The sequence below is a fragment of the Dromaius novaehollandiae genome, chromosome 4 (assembly GCF_036370855.1).
Source record: "Dromaius novaehollandiae isolate bDroNov1 chromosome 4, bDroNov1.hap1, whole genome shotgun sequence".
Lineage (NCBI taxonomy): Eukaryota > Metazoa > Chordata > Aves > Casuariiformes > Dromaiidae > Dromaius > Dromaius novaehollandiae.
Window position 1 is genome coordinate 12,738,490 of NC_088101.1, and position 18,145 is coordinate 12,756,634.

Consider the following 18,145-nt stretch of genomic DNA (forward strand, 5'->3'; position numbering starts at 1 on the left):
AGATTAAGAAGCTAAGCACAACTTTTATGTGGTGATAAAATGAAGTTCACATTGTCTTAAAATATTCTGCTGAATTCCCTCTATTATTGGAGTGCTTTTGCCCCATGTATTGTTAACTGGCTTTATTTAATTCCTTGGAGTCACACAATGCATATCCTTGTCGCGTCATGTGTACCGAGATCCAAACTTCATTTTCAAAATCATGATTAACTTCACAACTGCTTCTTACTTGACATCATTAGGGTTTTTCTACTATAATAGAAATGATGGTTCAATGACTTTGAAGAACAGCATGTGCTCAAAAATGCCCACTATTAGCGTCACCCTGCCCACTTACCTGAACTGAAGCCAGCTGCAGAGACAGATCCTGCCTTTCTGCCCCCACTTTACATGAGCTTGCAAACTCTGGGCCATGGAGCAGCAATTAGAGCACATTTCACTTCTCTTTCTGGAGTCCTGTTGACAAGGTTTGTGCACAAGATCTGAGGTGTGAACAAATACCCCATCATTCTTGTCCTGTCATGTTTTATTTTTTAATTGGACTGTGACATAGAGCCGCTCAAGGGGGTCTAACAACTGTGGATGGATGATATTAATCCAGCTTAGGCAAATCCTAAGGCAAAATCTATAATTCCCCCAGAGTTTGAGGAAAACCAAGCCAGCAAGCCATCTTGTTGTGAAGTATTAGCACAGCCACAGTGGTCTTTAATCCATGCATAGCTGCTCTTAGCATTAATAACTTCAGAGATATAAATGATGAAGAGGGAGGAACCATACTTGGATAATTTGACGGAGCATTTGGGTATGTGGCAGTCTAGTGACCAAATGTAATTAAAAACATTCCTGTCTCCAGCGTGAGGCTCGTGAATCTGTCCTGGCTGTCTGTAATTAGAGCTGTGAAGGGGGCATATTATTTTGGGAGTGGGATTATTGGTGCCTTGCTTGCATCTGGTCCTCCTGTCTTATGGTAGCCAATTTTTATGATGTGCAGAGGAGTTCGGTATGAGAAGTGAGCCGGGAAGGAGCAGAGCAGGAAGCAGTGTGAGCCGGTTGCGGATCAAAGGAGAGCACTGCCCTGCTGGCTAGTGTACTCTTTAAGGAAAGTGTTTTGAATTTCAGCACCTCATTAATTAAGCTCAGGCTGGACTGATCTCCTGTTGCTGATACGGCGGGAAGATACAGTCCACTTGCACAAAGAGGGGCGAAGAGAGTCATAAATTCAGCAAATCCACAGTGTAGCAGGACAGGGAGTGGGCTGGGCAGAGCTCACTTGGGAAAATGAGCACCCTTCCCCCCGAGCATCCCCTGGAGCGAGCACAGGTCTGGCGGATTAGGGTGAGCTCCTGCGCTGAGTGCAATGTGCTGAAATGTGCTTGCACCTTCATTTTGCTCAGCCCGCTCTCCCATCCCAACCCTGACCTATGGGCCAAGCTTTCAATAAAAAGCCATCCCCATCTTCCCCCTCCCGCCCCCCGGCCCAAACTCCTAAAGGCCTGAGCAGGTCTCTTTGAAGTCAGTGGGGTCTGCAGAGTGCTCTGCACTTTTGAAACTCAGGTGATCAATTTAGGCATCTGGGTTTTTTTGAGATCTTTATCTTAATTTGGCAATGGTTCAGCTTGCCTCTCTGTAAGAGAGGTCCCATAATTTGTGCTTTCTTCAGGATCAGGAACTGAAGGAGTGGGGTGAAAACGTTCCATAACCCTGGCTACTTTACAGGAAAGTCTTATTTAACTTAACGTGGATGGGTACATGATGGACCTGTCTGAGTCAGTAACCTTCAGAATATAATAAGGAATTAAATCCTTTCCCTAAATGTTTTATAGTACCCCCTATGAGAAAATTTTCAATTAAATTTGATAGGTTGGCACAAAATAGGCACAGAAAGGTTATCATATGTGATTCAATAAGGTGACCTTTTCTCATAAGGATTCCCTTGTCTGCCTTTCTCTGGGTTTCTTATTCTCTGTGGTTTCTCTGGCATTTCTTTTTGGTTTCCCTTATTAATTTCATTATGCAACATGCAACGTGCTCTAGGTGCCCCTGCTTGAGCAGGGGGGTTGGACTAGATGATCTCCAGAGGTCCCTTCCAACCTCAACCCTTCTGTGATTGTGTGATCCTTCTCGCTGCCTTTTTCATCTCTTTTTCCTCCCTTCCTGGGCAGGTGAGAAGCAACAGCTGAGAAGGAAGACAGGGGCCTGGGTTACAACAGTCCTCCTCCAGTAGTCTGCACTACGCTGTCCTTGCATACAAGGAGGCAAAGGACTTTCTCAGGTCTGGTTCTCTTTGCTGGATGAGAAAAGGCAGTGTCTAAGAAGGAAGGAATAAGACCTGGCTATTACCCAACCACGGCCTTTAGTTCCCAACGCAAGGGCTGGGTTGACAGCACCTATAGGTGTGGTTGTGAAACTGGCAGTAAAATTTGCTTCCGATCTCTGTTTGTGAGTGTTAGAGATCACACGGGGCGACTGATCAAAACCAGAAAAGATGTGAGAACTGCTGGTCTTGCCTCTCTGTCTTTTTCTTATCATTTCCTGAGGAGTCCTGACTCCACCATGAAACTGAAGTAGGGGCTTTTAAGAATGAGTTAACTTTTAAAATAGGAAAGTTTTAGGCCTTGCAGACAGTGTCAGTCTGGGGCTGAGAGAAGTCACTGTTCCCTTGTGCAAGTCGGCGGGGCTGTACTGGTCTGTTTGAGTACCAGGCAACCCAGGACCACTCGAACAAGGGGGTCTGCCATTAGCTTCACCGAGGAGGGCAGTGCTTTCCCAAGGGGTAATATGTGAGTGACCTTTTCACTCTTACAACCCTTCTGCTTTTCCTTCCCTGTTTTAGTCACCTCGCTCTTCCTTGCGCTTGTCTCATCAGCTCGGTGCCTGCCAGCAGCGGCAATTACGGCAACGTGAGTGTACAACAAGCTATGGCTGGCTGGCTGCAAGCGACCGGAGCTCTGTCATTATCAGCGACTGCCTGTTAAAAGGGCACGCGAGACTGGCTCCGGCTCTCTGCCTGCCCCTGGCCTGCCTTCCCAGAGGCAGCCTCACCTTCCCCTTCACAGCCCGCTGCACCCATGGTGCGGGTGCTTCGCCCTCCTTACAGAGCGCACCATGCAGTCGAATCTGCAGGCGATTAAGAAGATCCTGGCCTTCTGCAGCACGTCGCGACGGTGCGTACCTCAGCTCCGCGGGTCTGATGAGCAATTTTTGCAGCCTCGTGCTTGCAGCCTTGTGTCACCTTTCCTTGTGCTTCTTGTTTTTTACTTCTTTTAAACGTGAACCTGTACCGATCAATGCAGTCTACTCTGAGACAACTGGCTGTGCATGGGAAAGGCATTTTTCCGTTCCAGCCTACACCAGGTCCACTACCAGCAACCTGTAAATAGTCTTGTCATTGTGCTAGTTTGCTTTCTTCCTTATCTCCTACACAGTCCCTTCGAAGACTGTATATGGTCTCCATAGTTTGACTACATGTGTTTCTATTGTTAGATTTATTCTTAGAGTTGATAAGATGATCAGAATAGCATCATATCACATTGGGAGTTTAATCTCAGGTTGGCATTGTATCATTCAGACAAGTCTTGTGTTCACTTGTTTTAAATGTTTGATCAGCCATCATACAAAGTGCATAATATTTGCTCCTTTTCTGTTTATTCAGTGGCTGGATATGAGATTCAATAGTGTGCTGAAGTACTAGAAACTGCAAAGAAATCTGTTTTCCAAACCTACCACTGTATTTGTAGTCTTTTGGATCAGTTCTAGAAAACAACCTACTTTCCCTTTTCATAGGTGCAGAAATGTCAGAGCAGGCACTGAATATTTCTGCCCAAAAGGAGTTAGGACCTAATACTGCTATGTGGGGGCAGCCTGGCTTTATGGCAACAACATAGCTTATAATTTAACCTTGACTATTCACCTTATAAAATGACAGGGCACCTACCCTTTCTGCCAGGGCAGTTTGCCACTGTCACCCTACTTAGTGCAAATTGCATTGTGGTATTTTGCAGAGTGGACACATTTTTCTGGGGAGTGGATTGAGGGCATGGGCTCATTTTCAGTGGATACTGAACAGCCATTAAATGGCCATTCTTTGGATGCTGTATTGTCATGTAATCTTGAATTACTATGTTATTCCCAAAGGTATATTTTCGACAACTCTGTTCAAGTACATTACTCTCCTGTGGTCCAAGTAGTTAGGAATTAAATTGCAGCTGGCCTAGCTTTTCAGAAATGCTAAGCGTCTACGGTGGCAGCCCCAAGAAAATCGTCAGGAGTTGCAGCTTAGGCATACTTAAAACCAGGCATTGTTATTTAGATGTCTAAGGTTTTAGGTGTATTTTACCTGACTTTGGATTAAGTTATTCTCTACCACTTATAGATCCAAGTGTTTCTTACTTGCTGTTTGCTTTAATGTTAACTGTGAGTTCCTCCGCTTGGCCCATTCCGATGCAAATAAACCACACTTTTTTTCAGCGATGGCAGCTAACAAGAGTTTAATTGCATGACAGCACAGGGCGACTGTCATCGCCATGGCTGGTGGCATCAGTGTTGCGATGCCGAGCTGCTCGCCGGGCTTTCCTGCTGTCAGAGCCGTCAAGTTGCAGGGCTGAGTAACGGAGATGCAACACGGCACGTGAGGTTCTCACTGTGGCATTGCAAAGTGTGTGGCAAAATCCATCAGCACAAAGTGGCGAGACCTCTGAATGTCTCCTAGAGACTGATGTTACAGGAAACCAGTTTCCTTCCACAGAACTGAGCCTTTTGTGCAGGTTGTTAGCCACATCCTTACGACTTTCCTTTGGCAATTTGGAGCTCACACCTCCCAGTACCACCTGTGGACAAGACAGCACAGGAAGGAGAGTTGCTCAGTGGAAACCGTGTAATGCGGCACACCTGCACGGTGCTCAGAGCAGTGGGCCCGCTCTTCTAAGTGACATCAGGGAAGAGGAAGAGGAAGAACAGCAGGAAACTGTTTTCAGCCATGCCCTCTCGCACCACCTGGGACAGTGCTGGTAGGAAGCAAGCGTCCAAGCCAGGCTTCACAAAGTAATGCTGACCTAATTAGGAGCAGGAACGAATCCTTAAATAGCTGTGTTGCAGGTGACATTTGGCACAACAGGAGATCCCTCCATCTGGAGATGTAGCTGGACAAATTCTGTTCTCCATAATTTCAGCAACAGTGAAATCCATGCTATTCCAGTGTGTAACCACAAGGAGATTTACACACCTGGCTGCAAATAGTGACCTGGTTCGTGCAGCAGAAGCAAAGTCTTATCCAGCTGTAAAAGGGAAGGCAGGGACTTGAAATTTTAGTCTGGAGGTTTTGAGACTTCAAAAATATAGGTTAGCTTAAATGTGCTTTTACAGGTATGGTAAGTGTAAGAGTTGTGCAAGCTATATTTAATTGCAAATTACATGGTGAGTGCTTCTCACTTGGTCTTAAGTTAGATGTTTCTTAGTGTGTCTGATGGAGAGGGTGGGAGAGAGGGCAGCAGGCAAAAACATGCCTATGAAGTAGGAAGTAGAACAGCTCTCAGGCAGAGATAGGTTAAAGTCTCACAAGTTTTGGTCTGCAGGACACAAGCCACAGGCTCGCAGAGGCAGCTTTCCTTGTGGGTGGCTCACTCCGCAGTTGCCCCAAACAAGCGGCTGCTGAAAACGGCTGGAGGCAGGTACCGCATTAGATGGGGCCGTTCTTGGACCCATATTTTCCATCACCCTAAAGATGTGAAAGTGCCACCGAGTATCGCTGCTGCCCTACGGGCACGCAGTGCAACCCTTGATCAGTTAAGAGGGGCCAGGACTTGTACATGGAGATCGGCTCTTCCCCACAGCAGGGTGTTCGCCACCAGGGCATGCCGCTGCCGTGGAAAGCTGAGACCAGAAGGGATGCAGGGAGCCCTGGTTAAACTGTGCCCCCGGTCCGTGGCTCGGTTGGGCTCTGCCAGGCGCGAAGGCAGAGCTCGAGCCTTTGCGCTACCTCGAATGAGTCTTGAGGGAGGCCTCCACAGCAAATGCGGAGGGATGGGGCCGATTTTCTTTTATTCTGTGTGCTCTGGTGACTCTGCCTTTCTCCACGGGTTTCCCAGAGCCTTGTCAGTAATTCAGTGTAAATTATCATTGCAACAGTCAGAATCAACGGAAAGCCACCTCTCATTAAATGTTAGACTATTGCCTCGCACGTGGGAATGCCAGCAAAAACTCCATTTGTGTCTTAAACCTTTATAAAACCGTTAAAGTAGGAGTGACCACTGACCTAGAAATATGGCAGCTGCATCTCTGGCAATCACAAAAATAGCCTCTCGGTGACCTAGTTTCTTCTAGCAGTGAGCATCGCGCTGCACAAGCGTGAATCCTCCCTAGTAAACTAATCAACAAATGCTTCTTGCCGATGAGTTTTTGGAGAGGTCGCAAATGAAGTGGTAAAATGGGAGCAACGATGACGACGCTTGTAACTGGAAAAATCTGGCTCTAAGGGAAGAATCGTTCCGCTGCAAGTGAAGCTTTTCAGAAGCATCTGAGCAGCCACTTCAGATCAGAGTGAGCAAGTCCCAGTTTTCAGACGCAGCCCAAATCACACAGGAGCCCTCGAAATTGCAAAGGCCTGAGCTCTTGGATGTTTTGGGAAGTGTGACTTTGTATCCGTAGGGCTCTGCCAACCCTACAGATGTTGCGGGGGGGGGGGGTGGTATGTACTGCAGGTGTTGAAGATGCAGAGTCCAAATACAAAACTAATCTAAATTTCAGCCTCCAGGGCAATTTCTCCGTGTTTCCTCCCACTTAGGCTGCAGCTTGCAGGCGTGGTGGGGTGTGGAGCAGAGCAGCAGTTGCTAGCCTGCCTGCTGCGTAGGCCCTGTCTGTCTGTGCACGGATGCGTCCAACTTCCGCTCTCCGCTTTATTTAGCCGTGCTAATAGGCTTCCCTTTTGATACACAGGTATTAACCTCGCCTTATCCCGCTGGTTAGCTATCTGATATGTTAGATGTGTGCTCATGAAGCCCCTGAAGAAGCTATGCAACATAACCAGCAGACCGAGCTATAGGAAGTATTAAATGTAAGCCCCTGGGATCTCTCTCTTGTAAGCCCTTTTTGTTTTAATTATCTTTTTGCTTTCCTTTCTGGTTTATGTAGAGCAACAGTGACATCCATTGGCCCATTAAGCTAATCAGAAGTCCTGTACACAGTATGTGTTTACTCAAGGTGGAGGGCTATACTGGAGGCCTCCAGCGCTACAGTTTCTCGTGTAAATACCAGCTGCTTGCTTTCTGAAACAACACCCTTTTCTTCATATAGCAGCCTGTTTACATCTTCATTGACTCTTCATCCCTATTAGGATGTTAAAACTACAGTTTTAAGATGGAGCTTAAAACCACTATTCTGAGAGTTGCTGAGACATACAGAGGATAAAATGCAGTTGTCCTGGAAGCAGAAATGTGGCAGCTTGGGGCTGGTGCCATCACCTTTCTGTGTGTACTTGCTCATGGGAGAACATATAATGCTAGGTTGTTTAAGTACTTTCCAGCGCTGCAGAACCAACACAGTCAGGAAAGAGTTAATGTTTTTCTCTTTAAGCTCATTCATCCATGATGATATTTGTTAACTTCAGATTGGAAAAAAAAAACCCACAAATAAAAAGTTCCTTCAACCTCTGCATCCTTCCTTGCAGACAAGAGGACTTAGGAGCAGCACAGGAGAGAGAACTGGAAGACCCAGGAATGTGCGGTGGGGTAACTGACAGCAGGAGGGTTGTTTGAAAAAAAAGGAAGTGAATAAAAGACTCAAAGCCTGTAGTAGTTGGAGGATTCAGTGACCAAAAAAAAAAAAAAAAAAAAAAAAAGCTATTCAACCAAGAGTGAGATCTGGAGGAGTCTGATTTCACTGCAAAAAAACCTGAAAAAAGTTCAATTTATATTTAACCTTCTAAGTAAATCAGTAGGTGTTTCCTGCAGACATTTCATTGAATTGAATGAGCGACTGTTGTAAATTTTTGACCAGCTATGGCTACAATCCCATTTTAAGATCAAACAGCCCACGACTGAGAAGGAGTCCATTTGAAAAGTCGGACTGAACTGAGAAGCCTGCGGGCCCGTCCTCGTTGCCCCACAGCAGAGCGCAGCTCTTCGGCTTTGTGTCTGCAAGGAGGTGCAGCCTCATCGTCGTGCCCGGGGCAGCTTGGACTTTACCCAGCCAGTTCAGCACAGGGTTTTTCTCTTCCAGCATCACCAGCGACAGAATCAGAATGAAACTACACGGCTTAATGCAGTGTGATTTTTAGTCACACTCATACCTCTTAGTTAGAAGGGCAATTGCACGTGTGAGTGCTTTGAGTTCTTCCCCAGAGCAGTCATAAGCGAGAGGAGTTAGAGGCGCTCTGCTTAAGGGTCTCCATTCATTTCAGCAGCTTTGGAGCGGGCGTCATGTCTGCAGCACCTTAGAAGAGGGCTCTCCTCTTTATTTAGGGACGATCGTTTCCTGCGGGAGAGCCCAGGAGACATGTCCAGGTCAATGCATTGGAGAACTTTCTGGCTGTGTACAGCATGGGCAGAAGGGGAACCCAGGCAGGAGCTTTGCCTCCTGTCCTCCAAACTGCAGTGTGCCAGAAATGCTTTCTCCCGCCGTATCTGACATTAGCCCTGAGAGTATCTTTCCTTTACCTGCATGTCTCTTGCATGGACATTTTCTGTAGTCTCACAGCTCTACCTTTCTCATGCCCTTGCAGAGCTCTCTGCTGGATATTTGAGATGCCATCTTCTTGTATAGCGTATCGCAGACGGTCTGTTCCCTTTGATATCCTCTCTTCTCCCTGCCTGACTTCGGGGGCTTTGCTGTGGAGATTATCTGATGCTTTCCTTGCTTTCTCACCTCTCTCTGAGGTGTTTTCATGCCTCTGCACGGATGCGTTTGTCTGTAGCTAACACTAGCACACTTCTGCTATTCTTTCGCAGGCTGAAAGGGGAGTATATTGTTTCTTTTATAAGCTCTTACTCATTCTCTGGCTGATTTCTCCTTCTCACCCCGCCGCTTCGCAGATCAGCTACATACAGAGTTTGGGTTTGCAGGAGCCGATCTTCCTGAGCCGTTACCAAACGCTGGAATTTCTCCGGCTGTTGACTTTTGATGTCTGTCGAGTTCCTTTGCTCATTCCTGCAGTCTGTGGTTTCACAGGGAGTGGCTGTCTCTTGGCTCAAGTTTCTTTGACTATGCTTTGTATACATTTTCCATGAGCGGGAACCAAGACCAAGCACCAGATAAAAAAATCCTGCTGTTTGCGGATAACAACGGATAACATTGTTGTGCTAACAGACATTTGCATGGGAGATATGAAAACAAGCCCATTCATACCCTTCTGCGACAGTGCTGGGTCGCTACAGCTGCTTTGAAATTTGAGGTGGGTTGTTGCTCGATTGCGTAAGGCAGCTGGCATTTCCACAGCCCTGCACGGTTGCAGGTGCACTGGCTTTATCTGGCCGGCGTGAGCCTGCCAGCAGCGGGGGGACAAGGGCAGCCTTCCTGCCGCTGCTGCAAAGCTCCCGCCGTCCCCGGGGACGCTGTGGACCGAGCTTGCAGGTGTCTCAGCTGCGGGATTCAAAAGACGGAAGGCAAAACTGCCTGCGTGCGCTTCGGAGCAGGGCTAGCCCCCTTCTCACCTGTAGGTAGGGATGATTTGAAACAAAATCCAAGTGCTTTCTGATAATGAATAAATCAAAAGGCGGTCTTCTTTCTAGAGAAAATACTGACATTTCATTGAAAAACTGAATAACCCAGAAGTGCAATTGCATATGTGGCACCATACACAGCAAAGTCTGTACCGACCAGTTTTTATACCTATGAGGCCTGCATTTATTCCGCTTTTCTGGTGAGCAGAGAGTTATCATTCTCAAGTGTGTTTATAACCTGAAATGAATGGAAGTCTTTCTGTCCCAGGGCTGTAAGAGGAACCAGTGCTGATGCTCTCTTATCGTATATGCACATTGTTCTGTTTGTTTCTAATTAATTACATCCTGTGCTGATTACTGTTGTCATACAGTGGCTTCCAGTACTGCGTGCTCAGGTACTTTCTTTTGCTTGTGTTGCTACAGCCTGACTTAGGTGGATCTCATTACCCTCTTTTACTTGTGCACCATTTTTTACACTGCCTCCTTGGGAATTTTAGCGTAAATGGTAAAAGTGGTTTAAGCTAAAGGACTTTGCGTGGGCATCACCCCAAATATTTTCTTAATCTCTCTCTGTATACCCCCTGCATTTGTTCAAACCTACTTTTTTCTCTTCTTCATTTTTTTATTCTCCCTAAACACGTGGGAAGCACAAGAACCTTTGCCGATCAGAGCTGCTCTCTTCTGTCCTACAGCGGCAAATACGACCCCTTGCTCTGAAGACTGGGCAGCACTTCAGCTGTTACAAGTGCTGTGTCCATTTGGGAGGCTCTTGTCCCACAGAGATGCTTCTGGGGTGACTCCATCATTTCTGGGGGACACGTTACAGAGCTCCCTCATCTGTTTCAGAGGAAGGGGAAGCTGCTGGCACTTTCCCCGCAGAGGCTTCAGTTGCACAGAGCGTGCTGGCTAACCCCAAGCATCCTAACGTGTCAGGCTGCGATTCCTGTCCTTGAAGCTCTCCTGAGCCCTTCCCACAACCCCGTCCTCCTCTGACTGCCAGATGTATGAGCCAGCACTCCCTTGAGTGTGCTTCAAGCCCTTGGACCCGCAGCTTTCTCTGCTCTGGTTGCACAGGACACGGAGGGGTTGCCTTCGCTCGTGGAGCTCCCGGGAGGAGCTGTCGCCACTCGTGCTGTTCAGCAACTGCATCATGGGCCTGGCAGCTCCAGGGAGAAAGGGCTATATCACAAATGTGACCGCTGCAGTTAGAGGGTAACCCTGGTCTGTATCTGAGCAGAGAGGTAGACAGTCTCCAAAAGGACCATAGATGTTAAACTGCATCTGAGTGGGTCTGGTTTCTTCGAGTCAAACTGAATTGCAGAGATGGGGAGGCTGCCTTTGTCCTCTGTAACTTCACTGCTGCGTCTTTTCTCCCTTCACTTCCATGTCCCTCCTGTAGCAGATACAAAAAAGCAGGAGCTGCTCCACTACTGAATTTGCACACTGAGTTGGGCCTCCGAGGAGCTGGAGGGCAGGCACAGCTGTGGGAACCGTAGAGCTGTGACAGTGCTGTGGGCAATGGAGAGGATAAAATTAAGAGTTATCTGGAATCTTTTGGAAAAAAAACTTCTGCTGGAAAATAAAAATTTGTGGAAATCCAAATTTTCACAGAAGTTTTGTTGGTTTCAGCAAGGGTTTTGTCAGAGAGGGGTTTTTTTGCCCATGCTGGAATTCCTAGTCAGCGGGTGAGCCGGATTCAGAGCGGGGAGTGGAGGATCACCTGCAGGCTGTGGGTTATTTTAGGGTGGGCTTTTCACAGTGATTCTGCCGAGAAATTCCAGTTCAGACCTCTGCTTCTTTCTAAAAGCATAGTCAAGATCAGCAGCAAGGTAACTTAGGCAAGGCAGGAACTTGGATCTGTGAGTTCAAAGACCTCCTAACTCACGGCTGTTCTGCAGAGGAGCGTGTGCTGTTCGTTTCCCTAAGAAAAAGAAATCAAACTGCCTCAGTTTTGTTCTAATTCCAAAAGGCACAAAATGCCAAAACTTAGAAAGTGCTTTCTGGATATGGATGCTGTTGAGGCTCTGCTGAAGCCTCCCTGAGACTGTGAGACGTCACATAAATGTGTACGTCAGCACCGCAGCAGGAGAACGGAGAGGGCAGGGTTGCTTTTTTCAGAAGTGCCTCAATAGGTTGTACCATCTCTAAGGCTGAGCCTGTCTTCGGCGGTTATGTATCAAGTGCTTAGCACAACCCGGTGGAGAGCCTTTACACATTACTGAGGTACAAGTAACGATGCTGAAGTCAGACCTCAAGATCGGCTTTCAACCACATTGAATTGGCAAAACGCACTAGAGGTGAGGCAGTAAGGAGGCTTTAATTTATTTTACACAGTCATTGCCTACATAGGATTCTGCTAGGAGCTACTTTAAGACCTTCGCGGGTATATAATGCAGTAAGCGGTGTCCCATTTCTGTTGTGCCTGGCGTGCCCCCGTGGCCGCGGTAGGGATGAGTTCCTGCCGTGGGCTTTGGTGGCCCTGCTGTAGTGGAGCGGACAGAAGGAGAACCAGACGTTTTCTCTTCCGCTGAGCTGCCAGTGTTTCCGTGCCCTCGCTCACGGGAGCTGTTTGCATGTTTTCCGCAAACAATGCTTTATTGCGGTCTTGGCGAAAGGAGGAAGGCAAAATGAAAAAAAAAAAGAGAGAGAGAACATCTTGTGAACCTGCTGTTCTCAGATCTCCTCCGATAAGGACAGTTCCAAGTGCGTGAGAAGTTTCCTACTCTGAGATTTATTTACTTCTCAAAGAAAAGCCACCTTCATCTCATTATTTTATTTTCAATACAGGTTTTAATTTGGTGAGAAAATATCTTCCCCATAAAGAACCTATTCTGCCTCATTAACTCCTATAAAAAGCATCCCCCACAAGCTTGAAATGTTAAAAGAAGCATAAATTAAGGCTAAGTTTGTTGTTTGCTGCTTTAATCAACAAACAACCTTAAAAAGCACCCACAAAAGGTTCTGTAAATTAAATTTATTAGTGAGCACGAAAGCAGGCCTTCGGCCGCAGCTCCCTCCCCTTCCCAGCCCCGTGAATTTGGAGGCAGCTGGGTTTTCGGAGTGCCTGGTTTTGTTTACAGTGTCTTACTCTCCTAGGCAGGTTGTTGTGGTCCCATGGATCTCTGTCAGACTTTTGTGGTGCAGCTGAACTGAAGTGACTGGGGACAGAGTCTGTTAATTAGGTCTTCAAAAGCCTCCTCCTTTTTTCTCCAGTGTACAAATGTCCTTTTTTATTTCTTCTTCTCCCTAAATCTGCTTGTCAGTAGCTCAGGAGGAAAGAGGAGCTTTTTCACAGGGAGAGAGAGCTGCCGTTCTGTCTGCCTTCCTTTCACCTCTCCAGGATGCTAGAAGAAAAGCTAGATGCACGTCTGTTTTTTTCCCCTTTTCTTCTCCTTGATATGTTTAAGAAGCCTTCCTCTATTTCCTCTCTATGCTGCCATTATTATCATCATTCGTACCTTTGGGGTATCTCCACTCACACGGAGAGTTTGTAGCCAAGACAGGTGCTCATGGTGACTGCCATACAAAGATCCTGATAGAAGATTGTGTCCCTAATCTGGAAAGTTTCAGTACAGAGGACAGAACAGTTGGACAAAAACATTAAGAATTAGCTTTCCTGAGCCATGTGAAAATACAATTTCTTTCCAAATTCCCCTTCACATGACAACTAACTTCCTTACCAACCTCTGGCATTCAGATTCCTTTCAAACTTTAAGTAGATTTCTCACTGTTTTTATTCTGGGAGAAGAGTCCATGAGAAAACTTAGTGATAGATTTCTCTTATTGCTGCTTTGGACTTCCTCAGTTCTTAATTCTTTTCACAGCTATCTTATTTTGACTCTGAGATATGCAGTGCAGGGAGAGATCCAAGAAAAATCGCTTTTGTGCACTGGAAAAAAATTGCCTTGCCCCATTAGAGAGCAGTTTCTGACATTTATCCGAACACCTCTTCACCTTCCAGGAGTTAATTTGAATTGGAGGTGAGCCAAAAGGGGGAGTTTCTCTGAACTTCCCCAAGCTTTATGGGCTTGGATTCAAACAGTCCTGGCTCTAAACGACTTTTGGTTCAGGTTTGCAAAATCCAAAGGCGACTGGGCAAGTTTTGCAAAACCTGAACCTCCCACAGGGTTTTGCTTTCCTCTGATTGATGGCCCTGGCTCCGGCCCCTCCTTGCTCCCACTCTTCATGGTCTGTGGATAAGTCAGACTTGCAAACAGCTCCTCAAAGGAAATCATCCTTCTTAAATGCAGCCCATGTCTTATTTCAAAAACTAATTTCCTCCCATCCATCCCACTCCTTCCCTTCCTCCACCGACAAACGTGACACAGGTCTCGCATTTCACACCAGCTGCCGAGCAAATGCATGAACTGGTCCAAATTTACTGTAGCCTGGCATCTGCGTTGACCAGAAAGCTCCTGACATAAATTACAGGCACCAGACAGTTTCCTTTTGGGGCGTTTGACATTGTGCTTTCATCCTTCGGCTAAAATCTTTTTTCCATTTGTGTGAACCAACTGTAACCCAGATCTGTGTCCAGCAGCTTCTGTTGGGAGAAACAAGAGGAAGGGGAGCGCGGAGGAGGGGGACAGCAGGACTCGGGGTCTGTGTGCCGTTGCAACACCGTGCTGCTCTCCCGGTGTCGCTGCCAGGGCACCCGCCGTCCAGCACTCCCCCACCTCTTCTCCTCTTTATTTAAACAGGAAGGAGGAAGTTTTCTTAGTTACCCAACTCCCTCAGAGCATGCTGTTCCCTGAGCCTGGCAGCACCTGGCATCCAGGTGCCAGGAGCCTGGGGCCAGAGACACGGCGGGGACGGGAGCCCTGGGCCCTGCTTGCCCTGGGGCTGCTGAGTGTCGCTGAGATGCAGGACCCCGGTGCTTCGGGGTGTCAGGGCGAATACAGCTTATGCTCTTGGCATTCATGTTCTCTGTGACGCCTGGGCTTTCTCATTCGGCCAGATATCCTGTATTTTTTCTCTATCTCTAATGTGTTATTGAACCTCTGGCAGGATTCTTCTAATATTTATTTCCTTTTGGACTTTTTGCTATTGAACTGGGGCTTTGCCTTTTAGAGGTGGTTTTGGTTTTTTGGTGGCCATTAGAAAAAAGCAAAAGAGAAAAAACTCTCAGATGAAGTCCTCAAAAGAAGTCCTTTGTTTCCCCACAGCACAGTCATTTCTGCCTTCTCTGGTTAAATATATGGGAATGGGGACGTATGTGGGGCTATTCATGAGATTAAATTGAAGAATGTGTTTGAGTGCTTTGCAGGTCTAGGGCAGTTGTATGCACTTGCCTCATGCATGTGTCGATCCTGCTCATAGTCGGCAGCCTCAGCTCAAGGAAAACTGTGTTTGTTCCTCTCTCTCCATTAAAGTCCATCAGTGACACGAACTGAAGCGCTAATAGCTTGAAAGCCCTCCAAAATGGCCCTAGTGTGTATTTGACAAGCCGTGCAGTTTATGATGGGTGATCGGCTGACCCGAATACTAGATTTTATTTCCAAGTGGCCACCAACAGTGGACAAATTGATGGCATGCGAAGTGGGCTGCCCTCGAGTCATCGCGGGCATGGGTCGGCGCTCCTCCTACCATCCCGAGCTCTGCTTCTGGTGGCTCCTGAAACTAGTTCCCAACAATTATTTGCAAGATTGGTGCAAACACAGCCTTAGGGCGTCTTCATCTACTCCCAAAGGCAAACACGGCAAACTCACGTCAAGGTGGTGTGTACACAAATTTTTCTTCAGCTATCTGCCCCTGCTCCAGGTCCAGCTGGCAGGCTGCAGGGCTGATGACAGCAATGTATGTGCTAGCTGTTCACAGTGACGTGGGAGTAAAGAAAAGAGGTTGCCTGCCTGCTTTCGCTCTGGCTACCCCCGTCGCGGGGTGGGTGGGGGCAGCGAGGTGTGCGAGGTCTTCAGTGCGCGTGCTGAACGCTGTTACTCATACCCATCTCTGCCACATTTCACCCAGCTTCTAATTCAACTCACGGCACGTATGAGAAACACATCAGAAAGCCAGCTGGGCACTGGAGAGTCCAGCTGTAGTTTCTGCATTTTCTCTTTTAAGTCAAAAGACATGTATTTTCAAAGGCGGTGAAAACGCCAGCAGAACTGAGGAAGATTCCCTGTAGTCATGATTGCAGTTTGCTGAGGGAGATTGTGTGACATCTACTTTGGTGCTTAAGTAGGATTAAACTGCCGTCAGAAACCAGCACCAAACAAGGAGCCAAAACCCTGCAAAAAATGTTAAAAGCAACCCCTCGAATCCTCCCCCTGATTCTCACTCCTTGCAGAAAACATCATTTCATACCAGTGTCACCAGAGTCACCTGGTGGAGGAGTCGGTGTTACACCCTGCTCTTCCATTTGTCTGCATGGAGGGCCTCGTTCTTGCAGATTAAGCTGGGCAGGTTGCATGCAGATGCTGGCCCACCACACAGTAGCTGCTGAAGCGCATACGGGAAGACAGTGTGGCCTGCGAGGCCGCTCCAGACAGACGGTGAAAAACAACTTTTCTGTTGAAGCAAAATCAGAAGAGAATTGCACAGGGCAAAGTGCGGCTTTGCAAGCTGGCACTTGGCAAGAGGACGAGGTTATCGCCCAGCAACCTCAACATGTGAACCTGTCCTAGCTGAGACACCACGAGTACCACTCAGCAGGGCACCCGCCCAGAGGTGATCCGAGGGGGTCAGCACGTTCCCCTGCAGCCCGGCTCCTTCTTGCAAGAGTATGGTCCGTGGATTTTAGAAAGATATTGCCATCCAGCCCAAAATAGTAGCAGCGTCATTGATCTAGGAGAGACGCAAGGTGAGCTGTGGACGCTGAGCGTCTCGTAGATGTGGCTCGAAGTCTCCACCAGCTCCCTGCAGCGCTTCGTCTCCCCGCTCTGGATATTTGCCTGGCCCAGGCTTGTTTAGTCGAGAAGGGAAGCTGCGGTCGTTGCTCCGGGGCAATATAGCTGGAAGCTTTGCTGAAGGTTTCCCATGTCGCTCTTAGGTGCTTGTTACAATCACTTCTGGTTAATTCCCACTTGGACAAGCTGCCTGTCACCTGCCTCAGGGCGGTACCTGCGCTATCATAGATACATAATGCTTAAATAAATACTCCCAGGTTATGGGAAGCCTCGGGTTCCTGCTACGGGTGGTATTTTTTGTTTTTGTCACAGAAGGACAAATGTTCATGAGCTTTTATGATTACATTCCCCAAAAGGACTTTGCTTCATGGCCTGGTGAACTTCTGGGATGCAGTTTACCCTCTTCAGTATCTCTCGGAATTGCTGGCCAGATTGCAAAGTGTATTTGGAGTGTTTAAAATCGCAATAAAAGGATTTGGAATTGTTTTATGAAGCAAATTCTCATGCACCCACCTGGCTGCTAATGGAGCGGGCCTGAGCAGGTGACGTACACCATATATATTGGTGTGGAAAAACAGAGCGCTCCACGTAGCTTTCCTGCAAGAGAGAGGAATGGGGTTCAGCAGAGGTGATAGCAGAAGTCGTGCTGTAGCTAAGACAGCTATTTGGGGCTGTCAAAATTATTAACCCATTTTGATGGCGCGTCCCCCTAGGCATATGCTTGTGAGGAGCTATATGGATGTTCCTGGATGGTAATCTGACTTTGATGGTCACGCTAGCTGTGTAGCACGCCCAAAGGCACAATAAACGGGGGCTGTGTGCAGGCAAGCGATGGCATGCCAGATCTGGTAGAGGAAAGTATTTGTCACTAAGACGCACAAGCGTACAGAGTACAGGAAATGGCACCGCTGCTGTGAGAGGTACCAGCTTCAGGTGATGGCTTTCGTAATTAAGACTCACAGCTAAACGCCGATCACCTTTATAGCATCGCCTGAAGTGTTTCTTCCGTATCTCACGTTCTGGTTCGTCACAGGCTCTTTGGTTTGTGTCCTGTTAAACATTAAGCATCTCGGGCTGGTGACATGATTTAGGAGACCGAGGAAGAGATGTTAGCATGAATAGGAGCACTGGCTGACCATAATTTAACCTGACATCAGGGCACCTGTGCAAGAGGCCATTAAGCCAGTTTTACTGTATTTCGAGAGTGGAATATTTTAATTCAAGACAGACAGGAACCATTTTAAGCTAAGACAAAATAAGTTACTTATGAACTGAAATAAAACTATCCACGTAGCCTTTTATAGTAGCTTAACGGTAGGTGAATACATGGCTACAGTGAAGCCGGTGGCTCTTTCTATGAAGAGCGCATCAGGGACGTGGATGCTTTCGCTGCTCTTCCGCAGACCTGCTGCAGGAATTAAAGGCAGGTCCCTGCATAATCTCCTCCCTCTGTAAAACAGAGGCACCTTTGGAGGCCCTTAGGCATCCTTGGATAAAAGATCCATTAGAGGCCAGCTGCTCACATGGTGAAGTGAAGGAGAGCTTTTCCAGCATCTCCTTCGGTCACCTGTTTGGGGCCAAAAACGGTTTTTCTTTCCTTCAGTGAATGTGCCTCGCGTGCCCCCGCGGACTCACAGTCTCCCTGCT

At 47.4% G+C, this 18,145-nt stretch overlaps 1 protein-coding gene across 2 annotated transcripts in view; it reads left to right on the plus strand.

Annotated features, from left to right (window-relative positions):
• The window catches only part of SHROOM3 (shroom family member 3), a 111,010-nt gene that overhangs the window by 37,812 nt on the left and 55,053 nt on the right, over nucleotides 1-18,145 (plus strand). The window lies entirely within an intron of this gene.